General features: G+C 39.6%; 1 long non-coding RNA gene across 1 annotated transcript in view; it reads left to right on the top strand.

Moving 5' to 3' along the window:
• The window catches only part of LOC311156530, a 111,291-nt gene extending 100,887 nt beyond the window's left edge, over nt 1-10,404 (top strand). Inside the window, exons 2-3 of the long non-coding RNA XR_014616356.1 lie at nt 9,357-9,487; nt 10,246-10,404. This is a non-coding gene — a long non-coding RNA (uncharacterized lncRNA). The remainder of the gene's footprint in view (nt 1-9,356; nt 9,488-10,245) is intronic.
• Nucleotides 10,405-12,844: the final 2,440 nt, after the last annotated feature.

Genomic DNA, 12,844 nt, shown 5'->3' with positions numbered 1-12,844 from the left:
TGCTGCAGATAGCTATGTTTCTCAAAGTTTAAACTACAGCCTTCAGCATATACATCATGTTAATTCCCCTAATTTTTAAAATTCTTGTCTCCCTTTTGTTATATAGACAAAATTTCTGCACCTTTGAAAATGGAGCTCTGCTTATTAGAACCCTTCCCAGTCAGGTCTTGAGATGCTTGTTCATATTATGAAATAGGGCCAAGGTTTAATCACAATTACCTGCCATGCTGAATATGATTTGTTCTGATCTACACTGACAGGTCAGTCATGGCCATCATTATGTCAAGTTCCAAATACAACAACATTTCATAATGAGAGCAAGTGCACAGAGAGCGACTTCTAAGCAACAGAGTGCACCATTTGTTGTATGAGTGGGAAGAGGTTTATAATGGAATTGTGTGTACTGGGCATGTAGAAGGAGAGAGTAAAAGCTGTCAATATTCAAACCTTTTCTGTACTTTTTAACAAAATCCCCATTTAAGGCGAGGTTTTATTATCACCAGACAGTTTTTAAGAGGTCCTGTTCTTCCAGTGGTGTTTGAGAAGCAGGAGCCTTGGTCACCATAGGTGACTTCAAAAAGACAAACTCAGAAACTGTCCAGGTTGCTGGACCTCTTAAAAAGACATCATAGCTTTTATAAGAGCTGGATCAGTGCCAGAACTACCTGTCTGCAGGATTTATTCTCAGCTCTTCAGAGAGTCCTACCTTGTAAATCTAAACTGAATTAAGGATTGGATCCTAAATTCCTTTGGTTTCAGCCAGACTTTGGATCTTAATAACTCTATATATCAAGATTTTAGTGGTGGATAATCTAACTTATTGAAGAATCTTGTCAGTTATGGCATCATGCCAGTAACTGATCAAATCAAAACCTTCAGGTTCTTACATATATCTATAGAAGAGCCTTTCCTCCCCCCCTTTTTTTCTCTTCCAGGAAAGAATCCAGAATATTTACACTACAGATAGCGTTGGTTTTTTCAGTTCTTCCTTTCACTTTTTTTTTGAGGCTTGATTTTTTCTTTCATTGTACCTCTGAAGTCTTCCCTCTCTTACTAAGATCTCAGTTTGTATACAGGCTGCTATGTCAAGGCAAACATCTGCTTCTTAAAGAGCATTATAAACCAGGTTTATAATTATGGGAAATGTGGATTTCTGAATGTGTGGTGCTGGCTTGCACGTGCACCTCCAGATCACAGAACTCCTCACTTACAGCAGGTGCTTGAACTGGTCAGTGCAATGAAGTTATAGGAATGGAGTCACCATTTGCATGGCTGTCATCCCCCATGGTATGAATGCCCAGCACAGGGTAAGTTTGAACAGATCCCTTTCAGCACCTCCTGAAAATGAAGAGCTTCCTATGGAGAAAAATAAGCCAGCAGCACCCAAATTGACATTTTGGGAACTAAACTAAACAATTCTCTGATTTTCTGGGACCAGGATGCTCAGACAAAATTATGGCATACATAAATAAGCAGGCCATAAACACTCACTACACAATGTTTATGTTTGTGTTTGTGCTTGACTGAATTTTGATCTTATAACCTGGTTGCACAAACACATCTGGCTGAGCCCAATTCCTGCTGTTCTGAGGGATCTCATTACCTGCATTTATTAAAAACGGTGAATATTTTTGGTCTAAGTTTACTCTGGCTTTAAGTAAGACTGTTCACAGTAACCATTCTGTGTCCTAAACAATGTTTTAGTCGGAGTTAGTCTCAGGCTTAAATCCAAGGACAAATTTCAGTGTTAGAGTGACTCAGACAAAACCCATTATCTTTCCTAGATCAAGGTCAACAGCACAATATGGTCTGTTGGCATGATGACCATTCTGACTTGCCCAAAGCTTAGCCAGCCTCCTGGATTAGCTTGGTTTGAGGCTGGTGGTACATGAGAAATAAGGTCTATGGCCAACATCCACCTCATATCCACCATGCTGACATGATCTGAGAGCAGTGTCTGTCCCCCCAGAATACAGGGCCCAAGCTCCCACCTCTGACCTGGCTGGGAGCCACCTTTCCCTCTTTTCTTTTTCTGCCTCCCCCTGCAATTGATACTCTGTGGCTGTCACCCCAGTGTGGACACAGACTTCCCAACCCAAATTCTCCCAGCAACTCCCATCTTTGATTTCACTGGGGAACTGCCAACATCCTACTGTGTTTTCAGGTAATTTCTAATTACTACAGAGTATTTGTAGGGAATAGAAGCAGATATTTCTGCTCTGGGTATGCAAAAATGATAGAAGCCTAAATTGTACAATGGAAAGGGAAATCCAGGTGTTCTCCTGATGGCAGGAGGAAATCCAAATGCCAGTCATGCTATTTGGGTGGGAAAAAATAATTATGGGGGGTTGCTTCAGTTTTCCCTTTTTTTCATGTAATTATTTTCTGCTTGCTCCTTTGAGCTATTGACATGTTGAAGGCAAAATCTGAGCAATTTCCTTTTCTGTCATACCCAACAAGACAGTAGAAAATATATCACAGTTTTAGGATAAATAATAACTACAGCAACTCTTAAAGGCTGGTGTCAGTCTAATAAGTGAACTGCATGTTAAAAGGTTTGCTCTACTGCCAAAGATAAAATACATCACCTTTCTGGTATGTCTCATAGACAAGTCAGAGTGCTTCTCTACTCATATGTATTGAGAATTGAAAAACAGGCTGGCATTTGCATAGAAGGAAGCAAGTATGGAAATTCTCAGTGTGACACTTAGAATCTGCTGAAACAAAATGCCCAGTTGCAGAAAAAATGTAGATGGCCTAGGTGACCCTAGGCCTAGTTTTGTTAAACCCATGTTTAAACAGGTCATGGAATACTTCTACCGTTCCTTTTGCACCCCACATTTCTGTCCTTAGCTTCAAGTGGGAAATGTCACCAGCACCTCCAAGTATGTAAAAAAACCTTGCCTGTTTCTACTGCTGGCAGCTCCTTTAGTCTGCACAGATGGGGCACTTCTCTCTGAAAAATCATGCCATAAATTGCACAGACAGTCAGCTGTTGTGATTCTGTCCTCGCTGCCCGTTTCCCACTCCCTCTCTGCCGGAAAAGATTCCCCTTTTCTGAAGCAGTGTGAAGAAATTCCTCTATTTCTGCTGAAAATGAGAAACAGTGAATTCTTTAACTCTCTTTTTTTAATGGCTATTTAACAAACTCCTTTAGCCAGCCATGCCAGTAAATGGCAACGCTGTCTTTCCCACAGCCAGTCATTCAAACCTTTGGAAAGAGGCTGTTTCAGGAAGCCTGTCCTGCTACAGCGGACCCGGGTATTCAGTGTCCTTCGGAGGAAGTACACACCCAAAAGATGCTGCTTCATCCCCAAATTTGGCTGTCAGTCAAGTGTTTCCTCATGATTGACACGTGCACTTGGAGATCCATGTTCTGAGACCTTTCATGAGCTTTGGTTCTTTCACTGCAGCTGAAAACCTCCTCCCCAAGGTTTCTCTGTGTTTCTCTGCGTTTCTCTGTGTCTAATTAGACACTGGTAACAAGGGGAATGCAAGCAGCTCTTTGCACATCTGCTCAAAACTCACTAAGGTTTGCAGCGAGGGCAGGAGCGGATCTGTGGCTCCTGGGAGAGACCATGGGCCAGAGACACTGCCAGAGCCCACGTGGGGGGAGGCAGGAGTTCCCTTCTCTGTGCCCAGCCTTGCCTGCTCAATGTGCGCCCAAAGGAGCTCAGAGGCACCAGGACACGCGTCTGGCCCTTCTGAATGCAAGCTTAGGAGTGATGAAATTTTCTGTTTCACTCCAGACTGGATCTGGAGGCTTTGCTTTTTACTTTGTTCTCTCATTTGAGTCTGTAGATTTAGTACAACTGAGAATTTCTGGATTATCTTTCTCCTAACCATGAATATTATGTAATCGTGCCTGCACTTCTGCAACCTTTCTATGACTTGTTACAGTTGTGTGTATATTTTAATAACTCTTTCTTTGCTAGATTCCCAGGCTGACAAATTATTTGCCTTTTTTAGAGTTATGTTTAAATTATATATGCAACACTTGCATGAATAAGTGTCTTGTGCAGTTTTGAAGGAGGGGCCAGAAATAAGTGAACACTACAGTTTTCTTATCCTTCAAAAGGCCATTGGAAAATCATATGAAACTCCTTTACTGCTCACACTTGGAAGTTCACAAGGAGGTGGTTTCTTTTTCATGTTGAGCAGCTTTAGGAAAATATCCTGACCAAATGTTTAGAAACAGAGACTCTCTGGGCTAGTTAGTCAGTTGCAAAAATACTTCTTCCTTTCCATTCCACATGACAGAAACTTCTACAGCACCTGCAGTTTTAGACAGTTAAGTTATAGTCATGTTAAAAAAAAAAAAAGGCATTGGAGTTTCAGGTAGAAAATTCAGACAAAATAGTTGCATCTAATAAAGTGACTAAGACTTTGCGATTTTTTAAGGCTGGTTATAATTCAATTCATAGCTCATACATTTTTTAAATTATTTCTCTGTGTGATATTTGTGTTTTCTGCTTCTGCTCTTTCTTCTGGATTGATGTTTTGATAAAAGGGATTTGTGAAATTGGTTATGTTTCTTCATCCCAAACACAGACGTACTCTTCAATTATTTTTAAAACTGTGACAAACATGTTAATCTATAAAGGTCCTTTAGTCCTGCAAATTCCTATATTAAATTTTAAAGAGTAAAATTTTTAAGGATATTTTATCCATGTTTCATATCTGCGCTGAAACCAAAAGTCAGATGTGCTTAATATGCTTACAGATCTCATAGTAATTGGCTCTTTTCTCAGACTTGGAGGGTTTAGAGCATGTGTTTTTCAGCTTGAGACAGATTTTTTTTTAATGTGGTGCTAAGGTGAAGTATCATGCAATAGCATTAATGTTATGATTTACTGGAGACCATTAAATCCAATTCATCATCTTATATATTTCCATTGCAAATTGGGTGTCTAGCTTCCTTTATACTAGCTCAGTTTTCAAACATCTTGAAGTTCTGAGAAAGCTAAACTACTCATATGTTGTAAATACAGGAACTTAGTGAACTATAAATATATTTTTTAATTTCTTTTCATTCTTATTTGCCTTGCTTGAGGAATGAACTTTAAAAACGAGACTGGAGAATACCTGCCCTTAAGCCTGCTAAAAAATTCTTTATGTCCATTCTTTACCTGGCATGATGAAATTTTCACTGCCTATTTGGTAGTCTATCATTTTCAGTTGTACTCCAAGTCTGTCAGTGAGAAAATTCCAGCAAAGTAAATTAAATAATCTCTCTCAAACTACAAAGCAGGTGAGAAGTGTTTTATCCAGTTTCACTTGCCATGTTTAAATTTGAGTTCAAACAAGACACAAGATGTGAAATCAGTATGTGATATCACAGGCGTTTTTAATACACTTTTTGGTGCATTTATTTACAATAAAAGCATTTATGTGCATTGCAAACCCCTTAGTACAAAGTCTGCAAAGGGGATGGTTTAAATCTCATCAGCACTTGTCCTTATCTCAAAATATGTAGTCAGAGGCAGCTCAGTATCCCCAGAAATTCATAAATGTGCATCCATAAATGAAAGAATGATACCTCTTGGCAGTCTGGGCATTAACATTCGTGGTTTAGAACAAGTCAGAGAACCTCAACACTGGGCAAATTCTGCAGTTGAACTTTTCCATATGTCAATAGCAGGAGTGATGGGAAGGCTTATAGTGTTATGTGTGAAAAGTAAAATGAAAACAAATGGAAAATAACACTGAATTTATGCTCTTTCTCTCACAGAATGATAATACTTCTTTCCATGGTTCTAAGGCTAAAATATTTTTTATTGAAGGGTTGTTTTCTCTTGTGAATCACAAAGAGAAGGTATGAGGGCTGTTAAGGAAAAACTGCAGGTCTATTAAATTTACATTCATACCAATGTTAGCATTAAGACTTTGGGACTCGTTTCTCATTTGCTACGATGCAAATGTATTCCATATTTTACAAACACTTCAAGGCTGGTTTTTTCTGCCAGAACTGTGAAAAGTGCCCAGAGGGTAAACAAGAATCAACAATTAGCCTGTAGCCAAAGCCTCCAGCCTCCAGTCTGGATTAGGACTGTTGAGAAAATGTCTGTAACAAGTCCTCAAGATCACAGTCTTCCCAATGTATTATTCAAATCTTGAATTACTATCAAATCAACAGGGAGAGAATGGCTGTTTGAGGGTTAGACATGAAAGTGCCAGAACTTGCACCTCCTTTTCCATATTTGCAGGTAACTTTCTAACTTTTTGAAAGAGTTCTAGCAGACTTTCTCATAATCTGTGTTATTATTCCACTGTACTTTGGCTGATAGCTTGTGCAAGTGACCAATAAACCACTCCAGTCAGCACAAGTGGTTTCTGACAGCAGGATCTGACTTTTCCTGTAAGTGCTGTGACTGAAGGTAGTGTGCTTTGCTAATAAAAACCTGGGGAATTAAAAGGTTAATTATTGAGCCTAGGCCCATCAGAAATATATTTTCCATACAAAATATATCCTCCATTGTTCTTGAATAGTGCTTTTACCACTTAAGCTCTCTTGGAGCAGTAGAATTCTTGAGTCCTGTTTTTCCATGTGTCACTTGCCTGCATCCATCCATGATTCTGTGAAGCCAGGATGAGCATGAATAGCTAACAGCATATGCTGTACTTCCCTCCTTGGAAGAATTATGAAGAAAATAGGCAGATGCTGCCTTGCCCAACAACTTGCTCTTGGTTCTGTACCCAGCCCAAACAACCTTTCTCTGGGATTATCTGATACTTCAGGAACCACAGAGATTCAAAATTTCTTGTCCCAGAGAAAAGTTGGATTGGAGAAGAGATCTCTACTGTCTCCACATATGACCACTGAAGATGGTATTTCAGCACTTGGGGTTAGTAATGTTTGGTCAGAGCAACGATTAAAACATTTAGAAATCCTTCACAATACAAGAAGAAACAAAAGGTTTGGGGGGCTGATTATTTATTTATTTGTTGGGGTTTGCTTCTTTGTTTTGTGTAGAATTTTTGGGGGGCCTTTTTAGATTTTTATTGAGAACACAAAATTGAGTTAAAACATGCAGGCCTTATTTCAGCAAGTGCCTTAAGAAAATAAAATTATTCCCCAGCACAAAAAGCACATATGCATTTTGTGGTCAAATTTCCTGAATAATAAAAGCAATAGACCTTGACCAAGTAATTGCAGTGACAGGATGTGTAAATTCTCTAGCTCCTGAAAAGTCCTCAATATTTTGGAAGAAAGTAGCAGAAAATAGAGTACAACTCTGAGCCCTTCATATTTCTAAACAAACTCAGTTTCCTCATACTCATTTCACATTTCCCACATGAGAGAGAGAAGCCCTATCTAGTAAGCATCAAACCACAATTTAGAGATTGAGGAAGCATATAAGTAAAAGGGACTACATTCCTGTCATTTTCTGTTGCTATGATCTTTCTCCTCAAGACTGCATGAGATGTGATGCAGAATATACCAGATAGGGCCCTTGTGAGAATAAAGGAATTGAATATTGCAAAGTGGTGCAATGGGAGCCATATATAAATGCTAAGATAAATACAGATTTGATAAATTACCAGCAAAGGCACTGGAGGGAACAATACAAGATGATGCAGTCAGGCTTTTTCATCTCACTCTCACGACCCTTAGAGAAGACATGGCTTTCCAGAACTCTGCACCTGAGGCAAGATGTTTTAGTCATTTTATACATAATTACCCCTTGAGACCTCTCAGATTCTGGGATAATAAAACGTAGCTCTAGGTCTTCAAGTGTGGTGATATATGGATGTCCATTTCAGGATAGGAAAAGATGCAATAGGTCCACAATTCTTAGCTCTGATTGCCACAGCCAGTGTGAGTTAATGCACTGAGAAAGCATGGTTTCTGTAAAAAAGCATGGTTTCTGTAAAAAATTCAGCTGAGCTGCACCTCGCACTCAGCGCTGTGAGGGTTCGCTCACAAGGCTTCCCCCAGGATGGAAGGGCAGGCTGGCAAGGCACTGGGATTTGCACTGAAGACAGCTCCTATGGAGCTGAGGATTTCTCCCAGCTATCTATGCTGAGCAGACATTTACCTCAGCTTTATGTATACTACCACCTAAAAGCTAATTTAAAATCAAAGATTCCAGGCATCTAGTGAAAGAAGAATAGTCATCTTTGCTCTTGACATCCCTGTTTCTCAGAGCTGCTAAGCAATGTGATCATGTGCTGCAGAGGAACTATACTAGATAGAATACATTTTTACAGGAACATGTGTGTTAAGGAATGCCTCTATAAAAGCTATTTTGTCTTGCATCATTTTGCCTGACAGAAATATTACTTACACTAAAATCCTTAATGTGAGATGCCCTATAAAAAAAGTTGTTTAATTTAATAACAGTCATTGTATTAGTTCCCCCTAAAGTAATCACTTTGTTGAGAACGCACTCTGTATTCCTTTATTTGATCTGGGAATAAAATTATCCTGTCTTTACTTTAGTATCTCCTTCTTATTCTTTCTAGAATAAATAAACATGAAGCTGTCACTGCAGAGCAGGCACTGCCTCTCCCACTTATAAACCTTTTGATTTCTGTGATGAGAGAATTTTTCTGCACAATGATCTGTTCAGAATATGCTTGAAGCACTACATTATCTTGCTTTCCTGCTTCCCATGTAGATACACAAGTAACCACAGAGAGTTCCTGCTGTCCCAGTAGATTATATGTCCTATCAAGTTTTCTATCATTCTCATAGAACTAATCAAGTTATTTATCACAAAAAATGATTTAATATATCAGGCTCTAATTTTAGTACAATTTTTATTATGGTAACCAAAGCTACCAGTTGGGAGATTTGAGCCCTTTTATATCAGTGAAATATATGACAGCCCTCTGCTTCATAAAGTCTCGGTTAAAGGCCTTGATTTGGGCACTGCTCACCTGCTGGGTAAATACTGGAGATCCTGGCCTAGAATGTGGTGGCTTCTAGCTATGCCAGCCAAAAGACCTCAAGTGAAAAAGCAAAAATCCCCACAATTAAATCCAAAACCTTATGGAATAACTGGGTCTTTCCCAGCCAGGTGGCAGCATGGTGAGTCCCAGCCCAATGCTATATCCACTCACCTCTGTGTCTCTTGAACTTTCAACAAAGCTGTAAACATGGATTTTATAGACTGTTTGTTTATGATACACATGTACTAAACATCATCAAAATTCTTGTTAAAGAAAAAAGTATAAATTCCTGACTTTATTTACTAGAAAAGAGTGTATGAAATTGTGAGATGTAAATGTTCTATAGTTTTCATTTTTAAGAAACATGGAGTTGCATGTTTTCTGAAAGTCCAAACTGGCAATCTGTTTGAGACACCACCAGCTTTCAGAGGGTTATTTAATCAAAATATTATTATTTGCAGGTTTCCTTCTACCTTAGAAGACACAAAGCTCCTTGTTTCAATGTTTTCTGTTGGTGACTGGATACCTCCAGGGGCTGATGAGGAGATGTAAAACTACAGTGAACCCAGTGACCATTTCAAATCTAGGCCTAGTAAGTATTGTTCATTTCATGTTTAATCTTGTATCTGATCAAAGTAGATATTGTTCATTTAATCTTTAGTCTAGTATCTGTCTGATAAAAGCATGTGAGGAATGAGTTGACAGCATCACTGCAATTTGCCAGGCAGTTGTAAGAAATCATGTTCCAAACTGATGTATTTATTTGGTAGCACTCGTGAAGAAGCTAGCAACACACCAGGAACAGAAATCCTGTCAGCATTAGTCAAAGGACTGAAGCACTCAAAGGAAAAGAATAAATACCCTGGGCTTATTCTTGGTTTTCTTCGTAAAGAACAGCACTTCTTTGTTCAAATAACATCTGAGAGTTTCGTTAAGCAGTAGAAAGGAGGTTGCTTTATGAAGCCAAGAGAAATGCACATCTAGACATCTTCAGAGCAGATGGAAATTCATGTATAACCCATGTACAGCACGTGAGGCTGATTTCAAGCCCTGGGAAAAGCAAAATACCAGAGCTTCCAATACCTCTGTGCCTCATCCTCAGCCACTGAGGAATATGGTGCAACTGCAAGATTAAAAATAAGTGGGCCCTAAGATCATGTTTCGCACTTGTCATAAAGACAACATTTAATTTTATTTACCTCTAGCTGATTTTCATCATTTTTTGAGAGGATCACCATCACAAAACAGTCAGGCCCTCTTCTCATCCCTTGCAAGACTCATGTTGATCTCAGTTTGAATCCTTTTTGCTATAATTCAGAGACCTGATGTCCTTTCCTTTCTTAAAACCAGAAGAGGAGGGCTCACAGCTCAGCGTTTCTTTGGAACTTTGAGAAGCTTCCTGTTCTCTGCACTGCCAGGAGGGGTAGACCTCTGCTTTGAGTCTGAGCCCCATGCTCTGTCACCAGAGCCCAGCCAAAGCAGCCCTCACTGCCCCACAAGGCAGCTTTGCCCAGCTGGAAACTTCCCAGGGACTGAAAATGTCCAAAGCATCCACATTTGGTGTGGCAAGTATTTTAATTTTCTTCTTTTTTTTCTCATTCTCTTTAAGTTAGACAAACTGTAAGGGGATGAATATAAATATGGAGTGAGTAGTCTGTGTAGTATAAGAGCAAACATTATAGATTATGAGCTGAGGGACAGGGCTCAAAAGGCAGCAATCAGAAGCCAGTCAGAATCATCAACTAAATTTTTCTTTACTTACTTTAGGGTTTTTAGTGCCCTCTGGAAGGACATCAACAAGATTTAGACAGAAGCATATCACTACTGTAATGAACACTGACAAAAAAATTGAGAAACTGGAACTGGAAATGCATTTGCAGTACTTCTCTGGGAATTACCACTATAATTACACCAGTTTAGAAAGCAATACCTTTGTAAGTGCTTTTACCCCATCATGTCTCACACGAGGGATTATAGCATTTTAATGACCTTGGTGGCTAAATTGTACAATATCTATAATAGTATGAAATCTAGGAGAATTTTTGGCCCCATTGAGGCCTTAGAAAATCTCCTACTGACTTTGTTGGAGCCAGCAAAATCCATCCTAATTTTTCAGGTGGCCAGCTCCAGCCACAAAAGGGGCTTGTATTTTCCCCAGACTCTTAAAATAAGAGCAAACTGATACTTTTCAAATACTTGTGCTACAAATGCCCTGAATTACAAAATTTCATGAAAGATGTTATGACATGGAACACACTGTTTCTTCATGAAGCACACACCTTTTAATAGCAGTTATTGAGAGGGTGATACATACATCGCTATTTCTCCTGTCACCAAATGAAATGAAATTCATAGATCTGCTCTTAGCTAACGGGATACACATTTTATGGCTAAATGAGGCCTTAGAAATGAAAATCTTCTGCCCTTCTCAGGAGGATATAGATCCAAATTAAATGAGCAAGTTACGTTAAGGCACCTGTAAACCTTGAAAAGGGTGTATTGGCTTGTTCATTGTTCCTATAGATAATAAACTCACCCATCAAACATCTAGAGAGCAAGCCAAGGAAAGCATATGTCACCCTGCCTTAGCTTCCCTTATATGTTTTCTGTTTTCTGAAATTGAACATATCTTCTGTAGATGGGTCTGTAAGAGATTGATAGATGCCTTAAGATCGGTTTGCGCATGAAAAGGTAATAATTGATCCCTGGCCACTTCACGAACCAGCATTTAGTGTGTTGGGCAATTTCAGAAATAAATCAGAATAACTACCTGAAGAATAAAAGGAGGTAAAAAAGCTCACTTTCCTTCAGCTTTAGAAAATATATGTTGTGTTAGGGAAGGTGTTAACTGACAACATGTTTTAACTGACATGGCAATAAATATGACCAAGCACCAGCATTTTCTCCAGTGTGCAAACTGCCTTTGCAAGAGCCTGGAGAGATTCCCGCTGGTCTCTGCAGGATTTGGCTTGAGCTCCTCTGCAGGAATTAGTTCATGCCAGTGGAAGTAAATAGGCCCTTGCGGATGCTGCTGCTGCCATTGAGGTATTTATTTTTATAATAACTTGTTGGCTGGTACAGAGACAGGAGGTCGCAACCACAGCTCTTGCATGCACAACTCCACACCATTCATCCTTATCAGTTAGAGCCCTTTCTGAATATAGAAATACTCAGAGCCATAAACTCGGGGGCCTGGCTGCCAACAGTCCCTGCACCCTGATGGCTACCAGCCACTCCTCTGGGAGCAGCTTCCTTCCCAGTGCCCTGCAGTGCCTGTCGGTGCCTCCCAGTGCCAGCAGCCAAAGCCGACCCCTTGGACTGCAGGGTAATGTGCAACGAATGCAACAGATCACAGGGTTTTTCTGACTCATACAGAGCCAGTAAAATGCATTTCTTAGGAAGGAGCCTCACTTACTATTTACTGTTTCCAGTGCCTGCTCACTCTGTGCTTTATTCAACAATATTTTCTCTAGCTCGGCCCCTTCCTGGCTAACAAAGCCCAGCTCTGTCTGAGAAACTCTTCTTCTAACTTCCAATATTGTCCAAAGAAATTACTCTGTTCTTACTTTCAAATCAGGTAGGAAACACTACCAGATTTCACTAGCATGCTCTTCCCTTGCCAGACAGGAATTCATAACTCAGAGAAAACTGAAAGCATTATAAGACTGAAAGGACCAGTGACAATGACACAGCACTTTCACATCACGTGCGCTCTTTTATCAGCACTTACAGACTTTTGAACACAGAGTGGAGCCCTGTAGATTTGGCTGGTTTTCACATTTAAAGTGTTGCTTTCTCACTTATTTCCTGGTTTTTTTACCAGCAGGCCCAACCACATCTAGAACCTAGATAATAGTTGAGTCAGTGTCTCTGCCAGCTTTGTTTAAACTCTTTTTTCTACACTTTAAACAAGGTTGGAGCTCCACTTATTCCCTTTTTGATACATAAC

Source organism: Fringilla coelebs, assembly GCF_963513975.1.
Source record: "Fringilla coelebs genome assembly, chromosome: 8".
In the NCBI taxonomy this organism is placed as follows: Eukaryota; Metazoa; Chordata; class Aves; order Passeriformes; family Fringillidae; genus Fringilla; species Fringilla coelebs.
This window is presented reverse-complemented; position numbering and strand designations above follow the sequence as displayed.